The following is a 22841-nucleotide window of genomic DNA, read 5'->3' as shown; positions in this document are numbered from 1 at the left end:
TTCCTGGTACTTTCTTTGTTCTTTTTTTGTTCTTTATTCGTTCTCCAAGACACTCCCCCTAGGATTTACGGCACGAGCTATGCACCTAACAATCCTGTGTCCAAGGTTTCATGCATTCCAAGCGATATAGTCTTAACCTATGTTCATGACTTCATGAGTTCCAAGCGACGTAGTCTTAACCTGCATCTAAGGGCTTGCCCTCCGATACCTTTCACTAACCTATGCCCAAGGCTTCATGCATTCCAAGCAGCATAGTCTGAAAACCAACATCCAAGACTTCTTAAGTTCCAAGAGATGTAGTCTAATCTTGTCTCAAGGGCTTGCCCTATGCTACAGCCTGAAAACCTAAGCTCAAGGCTTCATGCGTTCCAAGCAGCGTAGTCTAAGTCATGAGCACGTTGTACCGTGGGAGGTCTTAGGAGTTTTTGATTCTTGGCTAGGGTAACTTACTATCTTCTTGTTCCATCATGGCCCTAGACTACTCCCCATGATAAACCATAAAGGTTTCGTGGTCGATGCATACATGAACATGGCATCCTGCAAATCTTTTGGGTACCCATAACATGGTGTAGGGCATCTCTTCTAGGTGAGAGAGATGAGGCCAATCATGATATTCTGCAAAGGAAACATGGTGAAGGGTATCCCACCAAGAAGAAGAAATCTTGGGCTGAAAAAGCATCGCTTGGTGGGAGGTCATAGGTCACTTTGAACATGAGTAGAGATTTTGTGTCTGAGGACCTTGGTCCCTTATCCTTGAGTGGTACCTTACATTCTTCTTACTTGGGTAGTTGTAAAGCCTGTGTGGTATTGTTCTTGGTTCTTAATCTTGTAAGTTTCTAAGGTTCGTAATTCCTTGAGGCATAAGTTGTAACTTGCATTTGTAACCATACGAACCCATCTTAGCACGAGTTGTTCTACAAGGTCATAGATTCATAGGGAGTTCTTTAGAGGGTTCTAGAAGAGTCTTGATTCTTGTGGTGTTTCCTTTAAGTGTTTCTTGGGTCCTAACTTGGTTTAGGTTCCAAACTTGCTCCAATCAACTTGAAACCTCAAACATATTTTCATGTCCTTCATAATAGACCTTATAATAAGTACGAAACCATTTAGAGCACGTATAGACCTTGAATTTTTATAAGTTGTCTTAGGGGCATTTTGGTCATTTTACCCATAATTCTTGGTTTTGCTACTTAACGTGTTCCAATGGCTTTCAAATTTTCATAATTCATCCTAGGAGTTCATTTAATGGGCTATTTTAACGTTACTTATATCCGGAGCATTTTAATCAGTTTAGGGCCTTAACTCACAGTTCTTCTGTTTTTCTTTCATATATCTTAAATTCAACATATTTTAGGTTCATGTGGAAAATCCAATGGATACCTACAAGTATTTTTTAACAAAACGTCCAACGTCACTACTTACCTCGTCGTCGACATTTGGAATTTCCGTTCTTGAGCTTCTAGTATCCAAATTATCTCAAATTTTGAGACTCCTTATTTTTTCTAGTTACTAGAACCATAAAGATTTTCGTGAGAACCGGTCAGGAAAGAGGTTAAAATTGAGAAAACTGAGGGAAGCTCAACATATACTATCTTTGACTTTTATTGGTCAAAGTTTGACCTTTGACTTTGGACTTCATCTTCTCCCTTGGTAGCAAGAAAATTCTCGATTGAACCCCATTAGTTTTACCTTTTTAAAGCTATATATAGACATCTAATGGATTCGATCCCTCCACCAAACCTTTAGATGAAGTTTAAAGCAAGAAGTATCGACCAAGTTCACACTTTTTCGTGGTCTGTAGCACAAGTTATAACCTTCCAAAGTTAGTCGGAAAACATGTTTCTCGCCTGAGTATATCTAGAAACCTTTTGTTGGGTAGCCGATTATAAAACTTTTCAGTTCCTGATTCCTTCACGAAACTTGTTGTAAATCCCATATGAAATATGTAGGAGTTGGTAGGAAGGAAAATGATTAACCATAGCCCTCGAATTTGGAAGAAATTCGAGAAAAAAAAAACTCATAATCTAACAGCTTCAAACTTGAGTTTTAGGATTTCTCATCACTCGATTCTTGTCTTAAAATTTTGCCTCAACTTCAGATTTTATAAGGGAAGCTTCCATCGACATTGAGAGCTTCAGAATCGACGTGATTTGGAGACTGAATTTTCTAGATAAATCGTTGAAAATATCCTCTCCGATCAGCGAGCTGCCAACTTCGAGTTTGAATTATGACTGTTGGATTTGATGATCTTTGAATGTTCTAGATTGTATCCAAATTTGGGGAAAATCCAACCACTGGAATTTAAGATTTGAAGGACTTTATGCAGACAGTCACATGCAGAAGGTTTTATTTTCAGTAGGATGGCACTTTCGTAATTATCCATATCATCAGGGTAATTTGGTAATTTGCCACTTTCATAATATTTTATTATTATTTTTCTGATAAATTCATAATTTTCCTAAAAATTTCTTCATCTCTTGTTGGTCATTTTTGGTTTGAGCATCTTGAAATTCCCACTAGATAAGGAATTAAATATCCAAAAATTTTCTTTAAAAGTGTAAAGTGACCTTTTCATCCTTTTCGCTTACGCTTTCATTCCCAATACTTCTCCAAAGGCCTTAGTCCTTATAGTTACTCATTAGGGTATAGAAATGACTTGCTTAAGACCCTTTTCCTTGCTTAATCCTCTTAATTTCTTTATTTGATCCTTTCGGTCTTACGTGGGTTGCTTTGCTTCATTTTTCGGCTGTTACACCTTCTTAGCTCTACCGACCACCAACAAATAACTAAAAAAGAAATGCAGAAATTTAAAATAAACAGACGACTAGATTCCTTAGGACGACACCCTCTGTGACCTCATAGTTCTCGAGCAGCACTTTTTACCTTGACTAATAGTCAACAAACAATTAAAAACTAAAGATAGAAATCCAAAATAAACAGACACGACTGGATGCCTTTGGACGATCCCCTCTGTTACCACATAGTTCTCGAGCAATGCTTCTATAACACCTGTTCATCAACAGCTCGATTCACATGAGTTACCACTAACATAGATATTTTGCTTAACCTATGCCAAATTGCTAAGTTGTAAGATAATGACTTTTTTAAGTTTATTCTGCATAAAGTTGTGTAAAAGAAACTCGATTTTTTTTATTAGGAGCTAACGATCTATAATGTGCATAAAATCTATGCCCAATTAGCTCAGTTGTAAGATTGTAGTGTAAAAAACGTGAAGGTCGTAGGTTCGACAATAACATAGGCCAAGTTTTATTAATTCTTAATAATATCTTTTCATGATACGGGGTTACAACAGTACGAACTTTAAACCAATGATACGGTTGTTCACAATTTTTCTTTAGATCTGAGTCGTTCGATATGTTCTTCAATGAAGGATGGAAATTGAGAATTTCTGAGAGTCCTTTCAGGAACAAGAAGGAGGTAAATGAACTTATTTTGGGTGTTCGATATGTTCTTTTACGAAAGATGAAATTCGAGGATTTCTCAGAGTCCTTTCAAGAACAAGGAGGTAAATGAACTCACTTTGAAGGCCAGATTCAGTATTGCGACTCTCATGAGAGAAAATTTTTCGGCAAGCCACGTGTCAACTTGTGGGAAGGAAAGCGCGTGAGACCGTCGGCAAGCCACGTGTCAACTTGCGGGAGGGAAAGCGTGTCAGACAGCCTGAGGGACACGTATTGATGATTGGGTGGACTAACGCGTCAGGCGCATTGTCAGGAGAGAAAATCTATGGCCTATTAGCTCAGTTGGTTAGAGCGTCGTGCTAATAACGCGAAGCTCGTAGGTTTGACACTTCCATGGGCCAATTTCATTCATTTTTAACTATATCTTTTTCATGATACGAGTTAAAGCACTACGAACTTTAGAAGATAATGCCTTTTTTAAGTTTATTATGCATAAAGTTATGTAAACGAAACTCGATTGGCTGGATTAGGAGCTAATGATCTATAATATGCATAAAACTTATGCCCTATTAGCTTAGTTGTAAGATTGTCGTGTTAAAAACGTGGAGGTCGTAGGTTCGACATTTACATAGGCCAAGTTTTATTAATTCTTAATAATATCTTTTCATGATACGGTGTTACAACAGTACGAACTTTAAACCGATGATACGGCCGTTCACAAGTTTTCTTTAGATCTGAGTCGTTCTTCAATGAAGGATGAAATTCGAGGATTTCTGAGAGTCCTTTCAGGAACAAGAAGGAAGTAAATGAACTTATTTTGGGCGTTCGATATGTTCTTTTACGAAAGATGAAATTCGAGGATTTCTCAGAGTCCTTTCAAGAACAAGGAGGTAAATGAACTCACTTTGAAGGCCAGATTCAGTATTGCGACTCTCATGAGAGAAAAATTTTCGGCAAGCCACGTGTCAACTTGTGGGAAGGAAAGCGCGTGAGACCGTCGGCAAGCCACGTGTCAACTTGCGGGAGGGAAAGCGTGTCAGACAGCCTGAGGGACACGTATTGATGATTGGGTGGACTAACGCGTCAGGCGCATTGTCAGGAGAGAAAATCTATGGTCTATTAGCTCAGTTGGTTAGAGCGTCGTGCTAATAACGCGAAGCTCGTAGGTTTGACATTTCCATGGGCCAATTTCATTCATTTTTAACTATATCTTTTTCATGATACGAGTTAAAGCACTACGAATTCCATGGGCCAATTTCATTCATTTTTAACTATATCTTTTTCATGATACGAGTTAAAGCACTACGAACTTTAGAAACTCGATTGGCTGGATTAGGAGCTAATGATCTATAATATGCATAAAACTTATGCCCTATTAGCTTAGTTGTAAGATTGTCGTGTTAAAAACGTGGAGGTCGTAGGTTCGACATTTACATAGGCCAAGTTTTATTAATTCTTAATAATATCTTTTCATGATACGGTGTTACAACAGTACGAACTTTAAACCGATGATACGGCCGTTCACAAGTTTTCTTTAGATCTGAGTCGTTCTTCAATGAAGGATGAAATTCGAGGATTTCTGAGAGTCCTTTCAGGAACAAGAAGGAAGTAAATGAACTTATTTTGGGCGTTCGATATGTTCTTTTACGAAAGATGAAATTCGAGGATTTCTCAGAGTCTTTTCATGAACAAGGAGGTAAATGAACTCATTTTGCAGATCAGATTCAGTATTGCGACTCTCATAAGAGAAAATTTTTTGGCAAGCCACGTGTCAACTTGCGGGAGGGAAAGCGTGTCTGACAGCCTGAGAAACACGTATTGACGATTGGGTGGAATAATGCATCAGGCGCATTGTCAGGAGAGAAAATTTTCCACGTGTGAACTTGTGGGATGGAAAGCGCGTCAGATAGCCAGCAAGCCATGTGTCAACTTGCAGGAGGGAAAGCGGCCACATGTCAACTTGTGGGAGGGAAAGCGTGTTACATGTCAACTTGTGGGAGGGAAAGCGGCCACGTGTCAACTTGCGGGAGGGAAAACGTGTCATGTGTCAACTTGCTGGAGGGAAAGCGTGTCAGACAGGCTGAGGGACACGTATTGATGATTAGGTGGAATAACGCGTCAGGCGCGTTGTAAAGTGACGCGGCTCCACTTGATATGCGACACGCGATAGCTCTTCCGACCCATGCCCACGTCTAACCAAGTTTGACTAGAAGGATGTTCAACTCGATCTGTATGGTGCCACGCTTCAATGTAAAGAATTTCACTTTCCAGCACGCACCTCTTGTTTTGAACCCACGACTTATCAGTAGCTTTCCTCTCTTTCTCCATACTTCTTCAATTCTTTTCACAAGCTTAGAAATTACTTTCCCATTCTCTTCCTTCTCTAGTTTGAGATAGAAAGAACTCTCACTCAGCTCAGCCCTTCCTTCTCTAAGATTTCAATCTCCATTTCTAAAAGCTCTCTTTTCTTTTTCAATCTCTACTTTCTCCTTCAAAATGCGCTCGTTCAGCGATTTCAACGTCTGCAACTAAGACTTCTCCATAGATTTATCCACGGCAGATTTTGGTTGTTGCTCTAAATCTCTATTCTCTTTTTGATGATCCGGAAGTTTCTTTGGCTCGTTTTCCGATCGCGTGTTCAATCCAGATTCCTTCTTCGATTTTCTCATCTCCAATATTGCGATTTTGCCGAATTCGCTGTGTATCCCCTCATTTCCAACGGTTTCCACCGCCTCACAACTACCGCCATCGTCTTTTTCAACGTCATGTTCTTACGCTTTCAGATCTTCATTTTGAGCCATCAAGAGAAGACCTAAGTCCTTCGTTTGTTGTGTCACCAAGGCTAGGTTGATTGTTTTTTTCACCTTTTTATCGGCTCGACAATATTTTGCAAAATGCCCCTCTACCACAATTGTAACATTTGTCGGAGTTACAATTGTTTGCATAATGCATATTTGTGACATTTGTAGCACTGAATGTTGGAGTAAATTGATCGGCCGCCTCTTCCTCGATTGCGTCCTCTTCCATGCCAATTTGCTTGGCTCGGCTGTCCCTTCTTCTTATATTATTCTTCATGACTACTTCCTTGAGCACCATGACCATTTTTACTAATTTAACGGTCAAAACCTCTACCTTCAAAATTTTGAGAGTAGAGTACCTTTTAATCTTTGATTGACGCCTTGGTTTGAAGTGCTTGATCAAGTGTTTCCTTCTTCTTCTTCTTACGTTGCTCGTGTGTCTCGAGAAAACCGGCTAGCTCGTCGACTGTTAATGTTGTCAGGTCCTTTGACTCTTCTATCGCGCATACAACATTCTCAAAGTTGTTGGTTAATAACCTTAAAACCTTCTCCATAACCCGCGTCTTGGCTAACATTTCTCCATTTCGATTGAGTTGGTTTACCACTGTTTGTACATGCGTGATGTAGTCAGATACACTCTCTGACTCCTTCATCTTCATGCTCTCCAACTTGCCACGAAGAGTTTGGAAACGACTTGCTTGACTCGGTCAATTCCTTTGAACACTTTTTCTAAAGTTTCTGACGTTCTTTTGAAGTAGTTGCATTGGCAAGCTTCTCAAAGCCCGACTCGTCAACGGCTCGGAACAACATGTATAGTGTCGTCTTATCCTTTGATCGCACCTCTTTTAGCGTCTTGTTTTGTGTCGCTCTATAACCCGTGGCATCTTTGGTTCTTCTAACCCTTCTTCGACCACCTCCCATGCATCTTGAGAACCGAGAAAAGCTTTCATATGAATGCTCCAATTCTCGTAGTTTGTCTTCACTAGTCGCGGTAGCGGCATTTGACCCACATTCGTCATTGGCTTGATATAATTTTGTTAACGAAAACTCATAAATTTGTGAAATAAGTCCCACACACACTAACAATAAAAGGAGACAAAGATAACACATGTATTTATAAGGTTTTCTAAAACTAAATATAGACATAACCGTCACTATTCGTAACCCTTAAAAAGTCATTATTCCTATAAAGATTCTTGGTCTTTCATCTTCAAAACTGTTGGCCTTTTACTCCAAGACTGACTCTTGAATTTAAAACCCACTAAAATTCTCTATGGGGAATCCGATCCCTGCCACTTCCTTACCATGAATCCCTTACCGTGATCCCCACACAAATAAATAGAGAATTTCATGGAAATTGAGAATGAAATAGATGGTGGGGATGATGACGGGGAATGGACATCGCTACCTCCGGCCGCTGCACATGTCGTGTTTTATGATTGTATGACATATACTATGTTATGTATATGATATGATATACGATATGTTGCATACAAGTTACGCTATGATATCATATACACTATTCTAGGACTATGAGACATTAGAAAATCATGTATTGTTAATTACTAAAAATATAAAATGAATCAAGTATTTATATCTCATAGGAACACTATGCTAGGAATAGATTGGAGGTATGACTAGCGCCATGAATATATGTCATGCTTTGATGTTATGGGACCTCATGCATTTTGTATACCACGTGCATCGAGATACTTCTATATTATGTTTCGTACACCCTATGCCTATGAAACATTAGAAAAATCATGTATTGTTAATCATGAACAATATGACAAGAATCAAGTATGTATGTCTCATAGGAACGTTATGTCGTGTTTTAATGTTAGGGATCTCATGCATTTTATATGGGAGGTGCATCGAGATACTTCCCCATTATGATTAGTACAAACACATACCTTATAATATTTATGTTCCTTATGATATTATGCTGGTCTTTTCCCTTCATGGTATTTGGTAGTGTGAGTGTGCACAAGCTCGACGAGGCAAACCCATAGAGTACTCTTATACCAACCCACCTGGTGATCAATGTGCACATTCATGAGTTGTGTGTAGGGAAGTACAACATATTCAACTCTTCTTGGACTAAAAAGCAAAGCCCAAGCCCATGCCACAATGTATTTATGAAAGAATAGGTCCCACTATATTACACGTGATTCATATTCCGACCCTAATAGTGGGATTACTTACTGAGTATTTATTAAAGTACTCAAACCACATGCTACTCTTATTTTAAAGTAAAGGTAAGATACCTATTTACGAACGTCAACGTTGCGTTCAAGGCCAAGAAACCAAAGTTAGGGTAGTTGCATTCATGTTATTTTTAGTGATCCTTAGGTTAAATCAGGGCATTGTTTTATTTTTATTTAAACTAATGTTATCTGTTTTCCACTATGTTGTTCATAACAATATTGTTTTAATGAGTTCATTATGAACATTTAAGTCCATAGCATCATTTATGAAATGTTGTAAATGAATTATTTCATGCATAGCAGTAATGTCATGTATGCTGTGACGATATTGTTTAATAGAAAAATAGAGTAGTTGGTTATAAGAACCATGAATAAAAAGGGATAAAATATGTGTCCTCTGACCAGTGTAGATATTTTTTACGGATTATCTAGAAAGTTCAATCTCAATATCACAGTGATTCTGAAGCTCTCAATGTCAGTTTTAGCTTCCCCTGTAAAGTTGAAAGTTTAGGCAATAGTTTGGAACAACAATCGAGCTCCCAATAGTAGGCAATAAGCATTTAGATTTTGGGTCTCCTTCTTTGAGATTTCTTCAAAATTCAAGAGCAATTCTACATCATTTCTCTTCAAACTTGTTCTTACAATGCTGAAAGTGCCAAGAAATCATTCCCCCAATCCAATTCGTCGATACACGAGAATACGTCAAGCAAGGACGATCCCAATTGCACCTCCAAGGAATGTTTCAATAGATGACAACGAAGAGAAATAACCTCAAGAACAAGCCAAATTCAAGAAAATTTATTTTGGGCTCAAATTAGGGGTAAGTTTCAANATTCTATCTACAATCCTTTTCCTTGAAATTAAGGATTTCTTTAGCTTGACAGCAATGAGCATAAAGTTTTCTCTTTCCATGCTTTCCTAAATACTCTATCAAAACGCGATTCATTAAGATAAATGTACTAGGAGCATTAGTTAACCCAAAAGGCATAACAAGTCATTCATACAATCCAACCTTAGTTTTGAATGCTCTTTTTCATTCATCTCGTATATGCCTTCTAATTTAATGATATCCAGATTTCAAATCAATCTTTGTAAATAGATATGAGCCATGCAATTCATCAAGCATATGGTCTAGCCTAGGAATCGGATGTCGATATTTTACAGTGATTTTGTTGATGGCTCAAGAATCCATGAACATGGACTCAAGGCTTAAAATCATTTTTCATGACACGTACTGACAAAGAAAAAATTTGATAAAAATGGAACAAGATTCGAAAAATAAGAACAAAAACTCGTAACACATAGAACTGACGTGACAAAGAAAAAAATGATAAAAATTGGAACGAGATTTGAAAACTAAGGACAACAAGTCATAACACATGGAACTGATTGCTCGAGACGACCCTCCTCTGTGACCTTAACTAACAATTAGTGATCCCCCAGAAAGGAAAAGTAATATATAGTGCAACTAAATAAGTAACCTACTTGCCACAAATTTTTCTCAAGGTTATAGAAAGTTCAAGTGTAGATTATATGTAACGACCCTAGTTTTTTAGGGACCTAGAGTGACTAGAATATGTATGATGTAAATGCTTTATGCGAAAATATTTTTTACATTATGTTTTTGTATCGAAGGTACCCCTAAAAAGAACTCAACATTATTATTAAGGTGGCTAGATTAAGACTATATAACAATGTTCGAAATCACGAACCTCCATAATTATATGACATTGTCCACTTTGGTTGAAGGGTTAAATTTTTCCACATACTAAAATGGAATGATTCATTACCATTGCTAAAAAGAGAGCTTGAACCTCCCCAACTTTATCGTTAACATTATACGCTCTAACCAACTGAACTATTCCAACAAACTATGAGTATTAGCCTAGATATTGTCTACTTTGACTCATTATATATCATCGTCAACCTCACGGTTTTAAAACACGTCTAATAGTAAGAGATTTCCACATGCTTATAAGAAATATTTCATCCCTTCCCCAACCGATGTGGGATTTTTCAATCCACCACATTGTGTTCCCAGCAACCTCGTTGGCACACCACCTGATGACTAGCTCTAATACAATTTGTTACAAACCAAGCCCACCTCTATTAGATATTGTCTACTTTTGCTAATTACGTATCACCATCAGCCTCACGATTTTATAATATGTCTACTAGGATGAGGTATCCACAACCTTAAAAGAAATGCTTGGTTCCCCTCTCCAATTACTAGCAGATATTGTTTGTTTTTTGCTAGTTACGTATCGTCGTATGTCTAAAAGTTTTAAAACGCGTCTATTAAGAAGAGATTTCCACATTCTTATAAGGAATGCTTCATTCCCCTCTTCAACCTGATGGAGTTAATATAACACATGCGAAAGCAATTTGGATCTTAGACACTCTTAGAACATCAATTATAGTAAATAACTAGCATGTTCATAAGTATTTAAACTCAAGGTCTTTGAGTACTAACCTTTTGTTGTTCAAATTTCTTTTTCCTTACGAACCACCACTAGTGTCTTCTCCACTATTCTCCAGCCTTAGAATGAAATTGTGAAATCTGATGAGTGACTAAACTTGGGAGGGATTTAGTATATATGAAGAGTGAGTTCGTAAGAGGTTTTTCTCAAGGTTTTTACAAGGAATAACTTCCATGTACCTTGATTTCTCTATTTAAAGAGTCATGTTTGCATGTTCATGCAAATTTGATATCACCAAGTTTTAACGCTCAAAATTCCACTCAAATGTTTGGGATTATGTGACATGCATGCAAGTTTGAGTTAACCAAATTTTGATACTCAAAATTCCACTAAAGTTGGTGGAGTTTATTTTGCAAGCATGCAAGTTTGGTTAAACCAAATTTTGAAACCTCAAAATTCCACTAACTCAAACATGGATTTTTCCATTAAATGAAGTCAACATTTTGACTTTCTTGATTTTGATTCAACAATTAATTTGAATAATTAATTTCAAATTAAAGTAATATCAAATGATAATTAAGCTATTTAATTAGATATTAATTCAAATGTCAATCTCCATCAATTCCGACCCATATTTGATTAAGATATTTAAATATCTCAGATTCTCTCTTTTTGTTTAATTCATAAATAAAACAAAAATGTTGTTAAATATATCGTATATATGTAGCGCATATTCCTTAATTTGAATTCGAACACTTCGAACTCACTCGTCACACTGTTCTATGGTTTAGTCCGATATGAGCTAGCAGAGGGACTTAATGGACCTATAGATCATGGGCTCCAACGATCCAAGATTAACCGGTCAAACTCATTAACCTTATTAGCCAACATTCGTTAACTACTTGGACACTCCACTATAGCGTAGTAGTTGTACTCCCCTCACTATAGATATATTTTTGTCCATTTGATATAACCATGATTAGTAAGTCGATCCTTCATAGGCTGTTCGTAAGTAGAGTTGGGTCAATCTACCGTTTTACCCCTTAAGTTACTTCTTGTTTCTTATGTCCCATTGATCCTCTAATGAACAATTGATTTGTGGTCCAACCAGTAAACCGAATCCCTCTCAGGCCAATGAGAGGATGGGTCCCCTTGTTGAAAACCTGGAGTCAATACTAAAGGGAACTATCTCTCTTCTATCACTAAAAGTGGGTAAGAGGGAATTCCATCTTGCACCCCACATCCCCAGCCATTCACTCAGTCTTACCTCCTGAGATGGGAGGCCTATTGAGTCGGCGAACTCGAGCCACTCTTACCCATACAAATCAAAGGATAATTTCAAATAAAAAGGAGTTCATAGCTCAGGATTAAAATCGAGTTACCTAAGTCATCGAATGAAAAGAAAATCAGTCTCAACAGTAAACGACATTATAAAGTGAGAGTGATTTTCTTCATGGTCTGATCTTATGCAACAGTAAACAAATGGGTTGAAGACAACGAGTGAGGTTTGTCTATGGCATCTGCTTCAGAGTCCGCTCCCAACCTTGACCAAGGCTTCATGCGTTCCAAGCAGTACAGTCTTAACCTACGTTCATGGCTTCATAAGTTCCAAGTGACGTAGTCTTAACCCGCATCTAAGAGCTTGCCTTCCGATACCATCCGCTAACCTATGCCCAAGGCTTCATGCAGTCCAAACGGCATAGTCTGAAAACCAACTTCCAAGACTTCTTAAGTTCCAAGAGATGTAGTCAAATCCTGCATCTAGGGCTTGCCCTATGATACAGTCTAAACACCTACGCTCAAGGCTTCATATGTTTCAAGCAGGTAGTCTAAGTCATGAGCACGTTGTACTATGGGAGGTCTTAGGAGTTTTTTATTCTTGGCTAGGCTAACTTACTATCTTCTTGTTCCATCATGGCCCTAGACTACTCCCCTTGATAAACCATAACGGTCATGTGGTCGGTACATACATGAAAATGACATCCTGCAAATCTTTTGGGTACCCGTAACATGGCGGAGAGAATCTCTTCTAGGTGAGAGAAATGAGGTCAATCATGATATTCTGCAAAGGAAACATGGTGCAGGGCATCCCACCTAGAAGAAGAAATCTTGGGCCTCAAAAAGCATCGCTTGGTGGGAGGTCATAGGTCACTTTGGACATGAGTAGAGATTTTGTGTCTGAGGACCTTGGTCCCTTATCCTGGAGTGGTACCTTGCATTCTTCTTACTTAGGTAGTTGTAAAGCTTGTGTGATATTGTTCTTGGTTCTCAATCTTGTAAGTTTCTAAGGTTCGTAATTCCTAGAGGCATGAGTTGTAACTTACATTTGTAACCATATGAACCCATCTTAGCACGAGTTGTTCTAAAAGGTCATAGATTCATAGGGAATTCTTTAGAGAGTTTTAGAAGAGTCTTGACTCTTGTGGTGTTTCCGTTAGGTGTTTCTTGGGTCCTAACTTGGTTTAGGTTCCAAACTTGCTCCAATCAACTTGAAACCTCAAACATATCTTCATGTCCTTCATAATAGACCTTATAAAAAGTACGAAACCATTTGAAGCACGTATAGACCTTGAATTTTAATAAGTCGTCCTAGGGGCATTTTGGTCATTTTACCAATAATTCTTGGTTTTACTACTTAACGTGTTCCAATGGCTTTCAAATTTTTATAAGTCGTCCTAAAAGTTCATTTAGTAGGTTATTTTAACGTTACTTAAATCCTGAGCATTTTGATCAGTTCGGGGCCTTAACTCACATTTCTTTTTGTTTTTCTTTCATATATACTAAATTCATACTTGGTTCATATGGAAAATCCAATGGATTGCTACAAGTATTTTTTAACAAAACGTTCAAGGTCACTACTTACCTCGTCATCGACATTTGGGATTTCCGTTCTTGAGCTTCTAGTATCCAAATTATCTCAAATTTCCTTCCAAGACTCCTTATTTTGTCTAGTTTCTGGAACCATAAAGATTTTTGTGAGAACGGGTCAAGAAGGAGGTTAAAATTGAGAAAACCGAGGGAAGGTCAACATATACATATCTTTGACTTTTATTGGTCAAAGTTTGACCTTTGACCTTGGACTTCATCTTCTCCCTTGGTAGCTAGAAAAATCTCGATTTTTTCTTATCATCCCCCTCTGGTTTTACCTTTTTACAGCTATATATAGACATCTAATGGATTCAATCGCTGCACGAAACCTTTAGATGAAGTTTCAAGTAAGAAGTAGAGACCAAGTTCATACCTTTTCGTGGTCTGTAGCACAAGTTATAAACTTTCAAAGTTCGTCGGAAAACATGTTTCTCACCTGAGTATATCTAGAAACCTTTTGTTGGGTAGCCGATTATAAAATTTTTCAGTACCTGATTCCTTCACGAAATTTGTTGTAAATCCCATATGAAATATGTAGGAGTTGGTAGGAAGGAAAATGATTAACCATAGCCCTCGAATTTGGAAGAAATCCGAGAAAGAAAAACCCATAATCTAAGAGCTTCAAACTCGAATTTTAAGATTTCTCATCACTCGATTCTTGTGTTAAAACTTTGCCCCAACTTGAGACTTTATAAGGGAAGCTTCCACCGACATTGAGAGCTCCAGAATCGTCATGATTTGGAGACTGAATTTTCTGGATAATTCGTCGAAAATATCCTCTTCGATCAGTGAGCTACCAACTTTGAGTTTGAATTATGATTGTTGGATTTGATGATCTTTGAACGTTCTAGATTGTATCCAAATTCCACTGGAATTTTAGATTCGAAGGACTTTGTGCATATGTTCACATGCTGAGGTTTTTATTTTCAGTAGAATGACACTTTCGTAATTATCTATATCATTATGGTAATTTGGTAATTTGCCACTTTCAAAATATTTTATTATTATTTTTTCCGATAAATTCATAATTTTCGTAAAAATTTCTATCTCTTGTTGGTCATTTTTATGTCGTTGAGCATCTTGAAATTCCCACTAGATAAAGAATTAAATATCCGAAAATTTCCTTGTTACAGCTTCTCACCTTGACCGACCACCAACAAAAAAAAGAAATGTAGAAATTTAAAATAAACAGACGACTTGATTCCTTAGGACGACACCCTCTGTGACCTCATAGTTCTCGAGCAGCGCTTCTTAACTTGACCAATAGTCAACAAACAATTAAAAACTAAATGTAGAAATCCAAATTAAACCGACTCGACTGGATGCCTTAGAACGATCTCCGCTGTTACCGCATAGTTCTCGAGCAATGCTTCTATAACACCTGTTCATCGACAACTCGATTCACATGAGTTACCACTAACATAGATATTTTGCTTCGAAAATCGGTCATACAACAAAAAATTTCATACATGACAAGTAAAACATGTGAATCAAGTATATTTTACCACACAAAATATCAAAGTAAGTTATCAGCAACAAAAGCACATGTACTTAAAACCGACTCAAAAAAAGGTTCCTTATTGTCTCGAGCCTGGTGGTCTCCTCCTCGATTGGCCTACAACTTCATATTTGGCCAAAAAAGTTAAAATAATCTTTATAAGTAATTAATTTACTCAATAGATAGCTAACATGTCATTCACAAGTTTATTACTTATCTTTCTAGTTGTTCTTAAATTTTATTCTCCATTAATTCCTAGTTTCTTTTACTCGGATCATTTGTAAGTTAGTAAGGTTGTAACGACCTAAAATTTTCTACTTAATTTAAGGTCGCTACCGTATACGTACCATAAACATTGAATGCGGAAGACTTCATTAAAATTTCATAAAACATAACCTTTATCTTAAAACACAGTCATGGACTTACGTGTTTCCAAAACATCTTTAAAACGACACCACAAAAGACTAAATAAAATGAATAAGAGTTTAAGTTAGAAACAACCTAGTCTAGCCCAAGTCTAAGAAAACAAATACCATTACCCTATGCATGTTCCATGGTCGAGAGTTGCGATGCCGTTGTCAGCCGTACGAAAAATGTAGTAGCACATGGCTTGAGTATTTAAAGAAATACTCAGTAAGTGACCACACTATTGGGGATAAATGCAACAATCACATGCAATGAAATGATGGGACCTATCTTTGGTTTCGTTTCGCTTTCCCTACAGTGTTGTCCTAACGGGTAATCGTGGACGTGTACCACATACTCTACACACAGCCCATACGTGCGAGTATTGGCTCACCAGCTAGTTCGCACACCGCTGGGCCAGTTTCCTTATCTGGTGGGCATACTCTGGGAGCCCCTTATGTCGGGACCCGTTAAAACTAGTAACCGTCACGGCAGCGCTATGCAAGCATAACGATCGTTGTCCTGCCATTGGATGTACGCGTCCTACCCTCGTGATGGGATAGGGGTATCCCCCCAGATGCATGAACACACATAATGCATGAGGTCCCCCTACTTCTACATTTATCATTAATGAACATAACCCCCCTATCACGTTCCATGCTTCATGTCATTCTCATTTTCAATTTACATTTCATACATATTCCTATCGGGGTTATGATTCCAGACAGTTTATCGTGTTTCACATCATACAATTCTTGCTATTTACATTCAAATATAAGTGACCTAACATAACGTTTTATGTTTTTAACATAACATTTCATCATATACACATCATACCATGACATATTGCATCACAATATATCATATCATAAACAAGTCATAACGTAAATCGTAGTCATATAGTTTCCTAACTTATCATAGCCTTAACGTTCTTATACCTATCACAGACGTATCATTACGTGAACGTACCTCAGTCATATCATCACAAGAACGTAACCTAACGCTATCGTTCTATCAATCCTAACACTATTGTTCTATCAATCTATCACAAACCTATCCCTCTCTACCCGTAGCCTAATAGAATTCTTCCATCAATCTCTCTTATCCATATCACTTTGGTATGTAACCTAACCTTAATGTTTCATGAATGTATTTGACTCCTATCGTTACATTTCGTTTTGTGCATCCTTATCGTATCCTATCTCAAACATATCATTGAACACATCGTACCATAATTATTATCAAACAATTCACATATTACAACATATACATAACAAATAAGAAGCATATCGATCCACAGACAATTCACACAAATCAGTATATATGACACGTACAGAACCACGGAGCACGTGTCAACATCAAATATAACCATGCCGATAGTAAGGTCACTTACCTGGTTGGCTTAGGTTGATGTTCTGTCGTTATCCTTAATGAAAGTCCATTGAAAACCAAGTCAACCTATGTGAGTCCATGACATAAGTTTGAAGTTTGAATTTCTACAAAATTGTTTCTCTAATTTATGTTGATCTATGTGTTATACTTCGTGCGAAAGTTAGAGTCTTTGCTTAAGTTAGGTCTTGAAATATTTATATATGTTTCCAAATATTCTATTTTCTCTTACCGTGTTTAATACCCTTTAACATTTAATTTCGATTATATTCACAATCTTCCTTCCCTGTCTCTTACTGTGTTTCCCTTCTTTTTATTATCTCTCTCTGTTTATGATGACTTTTAATATCATTAAATAAAATAAAAGGAAAACTACTAACCTCTTCTAATGCAATACCTCTTTCTAGCAAAATATCTCTTACTACCAAAACTAAATCTGAACCTTCTTGTGTTTGTTTTTGGAGGAGCAAAGCAATTCTGATATGTTAAATCTGTTTAAACCATTCTTTATATTTTTGTTTGTTACTTTTTCAATTAGGTTAGGAATGGCTTTTAGCCAATTTAATAGATTCTATTTTCTTTCTACTATAGATCATGACGCATCTTTCTAACATAATGACTTATCTTTCTAACAGGTAAATTGCTAAAAAAACTAAATAATTGGATGAAAGAAAAGGAGATCTGAGATATAACTTACGGAGAAACCTCGAATCTCTCTCTCATATAAATCTTTATCAACTCTATAAACCCATATCCTATCAATTTGATGTGAGGCATTTTGTTTTAATCTCTATTTTCTCCTTCAAAAGGCGCTCGTTCAGGAATTTCAACGTCTGCAACTGAGACTTCTCCACAAATTTATTAGCGGCAGATTTTGGTTGTTGCTCTAAATCTCTATTCTCCTTCTGATGATTTGGAAGTTTCTTTGGCTCGTTCGTCGATCGTGTGTTCAATCTAGATTCCTTCTTCGATTTTTTTGTCTCTAATATCGTGATTTTGCCAAATCTGCTGCGTATGCCCTCATTTCCAATGGCTTCCACCGCTTCACAACTACGACCATCATCTTTTTCTTCGCCATGTTCTTTCGCTTTTAGATCTTCATTTTGAGCCATCAAGAGAAGACCTTCGTTTGTTGCGTCATCCAAGGCTAGGTTGATTGTTTTTTCCACCTTTTTATCAACTCGACAATTGTTTGCAAAATGCCCCTCTGCCATAATTGTAACATTTGTCGAAGTTACAATCGTTCGCATAGGGACCATATTTGTGACATTTGTAACACTGAATGTTGGAGTAAATTGATTGGCTGCCTCTTCCTCGACTGTCCTCTTCCATGCAAATTTGCTTGGCTCGATTGTCCCTTCTTCTTACAGTATCCTTCATGACTGCTGCCTTGACAATCATGACCATTTTTACTACTTTCACGGCCAAAACCTCTACCTTCAAAATTTTGAGAGTAGAGTACCTTTTCATCTTTAATTGACGCCTTGGTTTGAAGTGCTTGATTGACTCCTTCATTTCGGTTGAGTTGTTGGTTAATGACCTTAAAATCATCTCCAAAACCCGCGTCTCGGATAACATTTCTCCATTTGGTTGAGTTGGTTTACCACAGTGTGTACATGCGTGACGTAGTCAAATACACTTTATAACTTCTTTATCTTCATGATCTCCAACTTGCCACGAAGAGTTTTGAGACGCACTTTTTTGACTCGGTCGATTCATTTGAACACTTTTCCTAAAGTGTCCGACGCTTCTTTTGAAGTAGTTGCACTGACAAGCTTCTCAAAGCCCGACACGTCAACGGCTCGGAACTACATGTAAAGTGCCCCCTCATCCTTTGATCGCATCTCTTTTAACGCCTTGTTTTGTGTTGCTGTATAAACCAGGGTATCTTTTGGTTCTTCTAACTCTTCTTCGACCACCTCCCATGCATCTTGAGAACCAAGAGAAGCTTTCATATGAATGCTCTAATTCTCGTAGTTTGTCTTCATTAGTCGCGGTAGCGACATTTGACCCGTCACATTCGCCATTGGCTTGATACACATTTGTTAAACAAAACTAATAAATTTGTGAAATAAGTCTCACACACACTAACGATAGAAGGAGACAAAAACACTCTGTTTATCAGAAAAAACCTTCTATTGCTTCTCTATTTCTTTTCTTTTTTTTTTCTCTGCTCTCTTTACCATTTTACAATAGTAATAAAAAATGTATTTACAAGGTCCTAAATATAGACATAAGAATGTCATTATTTCGTAACCCATAAAAAGTCATTCTTCATATAAAGATTCTTGGCCTTTCATCTTCAACACTCTTGGCCTTTCCCTCTAAGACTGACTCTTGATTTAAAACCCACTCAAATTCTCCATAAGGAATCCGATCCCTGCCACTTCCTTGCGATGAATCCCTTACCCTGATCCCCACACAAATAAATAGAGAATTTCGTGGAAATGGAGAATGAAATAGATGGTGAGGATGATGACAGGGAATGGACATCTCTACCTGTGGCCCCTGCACATGTCGTGTTTTATGGTTGTATGACATATACTATGTTATGTATATGATATGATATACGATATGTTGCATACTAGTTATGCTATGATATCATATACACTATTCTAGGACTATGAGGCATTAGAAAATCGTGTATTGTTAATTATTAAAAATATGAAATGAATCAAGTATTTATATCTCATAGGAATACTATGCTAGGAATAGATTGGATGTATGACTAGCTTTCTAGCGCCATGAATATATGTCATGCTTTAATGTTATGGGACCTCATGCATTTTGTATACCACGTGCATCGAGATACTTCCGCATTATGATTAGTACAAACACATACCTTAAAATATTTATGTTCCGTATGATATTATGCTGGTCGTTTCCCTTCATGGTATTTGGTAGTGTGAGTGTGCACAAGCTCGACGAGGCAAACCCATAGAGTACTCTTATACCAACCCACCTGGTGGTCAATGTGCACATTCATGAGTCGTGTGTAGGGAAGTACAACATATTCAACTCTGCTCGGACTGAAAAGCAAAGCCCAAGCCCATGCCACAATGTATTTATGAAAGGATAGGTCCCACTATATTACACGTCATTCATATTCCGACCTTAAGAGTGGGATTACTTACTGAGTATTTATTAAAGTACTCAAACCACATGCTACTCTTATTTTAAAGTAAAGGTAAGATACCCATTTACGGATGACAACGTTGCGTTCAAGGCCAAGAAACCAAAGTTAGGGTAGTTGCATTCATGTTATTTTTAGTAATCCTTAGGTTAGATCAGGGCATTGCTTTATTTTTATTTAAACTAAAGTTATCTGTTTTCCACTATGTTGTTCATAACAATATTGTTTTAATGAGTTCATTATGAACATTTAAGTCCATAGCACCATTTATGAAATGTTGTAAATACATTCTTTCATGCATAGTAGTAATGTCATGTATGCCGTGACTATATTTTTTAATAGGAAAATAGAGTAGTTGGTTATAAGAACCATGAATAAAAAGGGATAAAAATCTGTGTCCTCTGACAAGTGTAGATATTTTTTTTTACAGATTATCCAGAAAGTTCAATCTCAAAATCACAGTGATTCTGAAGCTCTCAATGTCAGTTTAAGCTTCCCCTATAAAGTTGAAAGTTTAGGTAACAGTTTGGAACAAGAATTGAGCTCTTTTCCAAAAGGCATAACAAGTTATTCATACAATTCAACCTTAGTTTTGAATTACATAGGCATAACAAGATTGTCGTGTTAAAAACGTGGAGGTCGTAGGTTTGAAAATTACATAGGCCAGTTTTATTAATTCTTAATAATATCTTTACATGATACGGGGTTACAACAGTATGAACTTTAAACCGATGATACGGCCGTTCACAATTTTTCTTTAGATCTGAGTCGTTCGATATTTTCTTCAATGAAGGATGAAATTCGAGGATTTCTGAGAGTCATTTCAGGAACAAGAAGGAGGTAAATGAACTTATTTTGGCCGTTCGATATGTTCTTTTACGAAAGATGAAATTCGAGTATTTCTCAGAGTCTTTTCACGAACAAGGAGGTAAATGAACTCACTTTGAAGGCCAGATTCAGTATTGCGACTCTCATGAGAGAAAATTTTTCAGTAAGCCACGTGTCAACTTGTGGGAAGGAAAACGCGTGAGAAAGCCGGCAAGCCACGTGTCAACTTGCGGGAGGGAAAGCGTGTCAGACAGCCTGAGGGACACGTATCGACGATTGGGTGGAATAACGCGTCAAGCGCATTGTTAGGCAAGAAAGTCAATGGCTTATTAGCTTAGTTGGTTAGAGCATTATGCAAATAACCTGGAGGTCGCAGGTTTGACACTTGAATGGACCAATTTCATTCATTTTTAATTATATCTTTTCAAGATACGAGTTAAAACACTACGAACTTTAAAAGATAATGACTTTTTTAAGTGTATTATGCATAAAGTTATGTAAACAAAACTCGATTGGCAGTATTAAGAGCTAAAGACCTATAAGGTGCATAGATTATTGTTTTAAAAACGTGGAGGTCGTAGGTTCGACAATTTCATAGACCAAGTTTTTTTAATTCTTCATAATATCTTTTCATGATACGGGGTTACAACAGTACGAACTTTAAACCGATGATACGGCCGTTCAAAATTTTCTTTAGATCTGAGTCGTTCGATATGTTCTTACATGAAGGATGAAATTCGAGGATTTCTGAGAGTCATTTTAGGAACAAGAAGGAGGTAAATGAACTTATTTTGGCCGTTCGATATGTTCTTTTACGAAAGATGAAATTCGAGTATTTCTTAGAGTCTTTTCATGAACAAGGAGGTAAATGAACTCACTTTGAAGGCCAGATTCAGTATTGCGACTCTCATGAGAGAAAAATTTTCGGCAAGCCACGTGTCAACTTGTGGGAAGGAAAGCGCGTGAGAAAGCCGGCAAGACAAGTGTCAACTTGCCGGAGGGAAAGCGTGTCAGACAGCCTGAGGGACACGTCTTAACGATAGGGTAGAATAACACGTCAAGTGCATTGTCAGGCGAGAAAATCTATGGCCTATTAGCTCAGTTGGTTAGAGTGTCGTGCTAATAACGCGAAGGTCGCAGGTTCGAGACCTGCATGGGCCAATTTTCCTCATTTTTAATTATATCTCTTCATTATACGAGTTAAAACACTACGATTTTTAGAAGATAATGACTTTTTTTAAGTTTATAGTGCATAAAGTTACGTAAACGAAACTCGATTGACTGGATTAGGAGCTAACGATCTATAATGTGCATAAAATCTTTGCCCAATTAGCTCAGTTGTAAGATTATCGTGTTAAAAACGTGGAGGTCGTAGGTTCGACAATTACATAGGTCTAGTTTTATTAATTATTAATAATATATTTACATGATACGGGGTTACAACACTACGAACTTTAAATCGATGATACGACCGTTCACAGTTTTTCTTTAGAGGATTTATGAGAGTCATTTCAGGAACAAGAAGTTGGTAAATGAACTAGTTTTGGCTGTTCGATATGTTCTTGTTGGTAAATGAACTAGTTTTGGCCGTTCGATATGTTCTTTTATGAAAGATGAAATTTGAGGATTTTTTAGAGTCTTTTCACGAACAAGGAGGTAAATGAACTCACTTTGAAGGCCAGATTCAGTATTTCGACTCTCATGAGAGAAAATTTTTCGTCAAGCCACGTGTCAACTTGTGGGGAAGGAAAGCGCGTGAGACAGCCGGCAAGCCACGTGTCAACTTGCGGGAGGGAAAGCGTGTCAGACAGCCTGAGGGACACGTATTGACGATTGGGTGGAATAACACATCAGGCGCATTGTGAGATGAGAAAAT

At 37.3% G+C, this 22841-nt stretch overlaps 2 non-coding genes across 2 annotated transcripts; both read left to right on the top strand.

The window, feature by feature from the left end:
• Positions 1–3746: 3746 nt before the first annotated feature.
• Positions 3747–3820, top strand: TRNAI-AAU. Its single transcript has one exon. It is a non-coding gene; the product is annotated as a tRNA-Ile (tRNA).
• Positions 3821–22052: 18232 nt separating this feature from the next.
• On the top strand, positions 22053–22126 carry TRNAI-AAU. Its single transcript has one exon. It is a non-coding gene; the product is annotated as a tRNA-Ile (tRNA).
• Positions 22127–22841: the final 715 nt, after the last annotated feature.

The sequence above is a fragment of the Cucurbita maxima genome, unplaced genomic scaffold (assembly GCF_002738345.1).
Source record: "Cucurbita maxima cultivar Rimu unplaced genomic scaffold, Cmax_1.0 Cma_Scf00164, whole genome shotgun sequence".
Taxonomy (NCBI): Eukaryota; Viridiplantae; Streptophyta; class Magnoliopsida; order Cucurbitales; family Cucurbitaceae; genus Cucurbita; species Cucurbita maxima.
The sequence above is the reverse complement of the archived record's forward strand: the minus strand, read 5'-3'. Positions and strand labels throughout refer to the sequence as shown.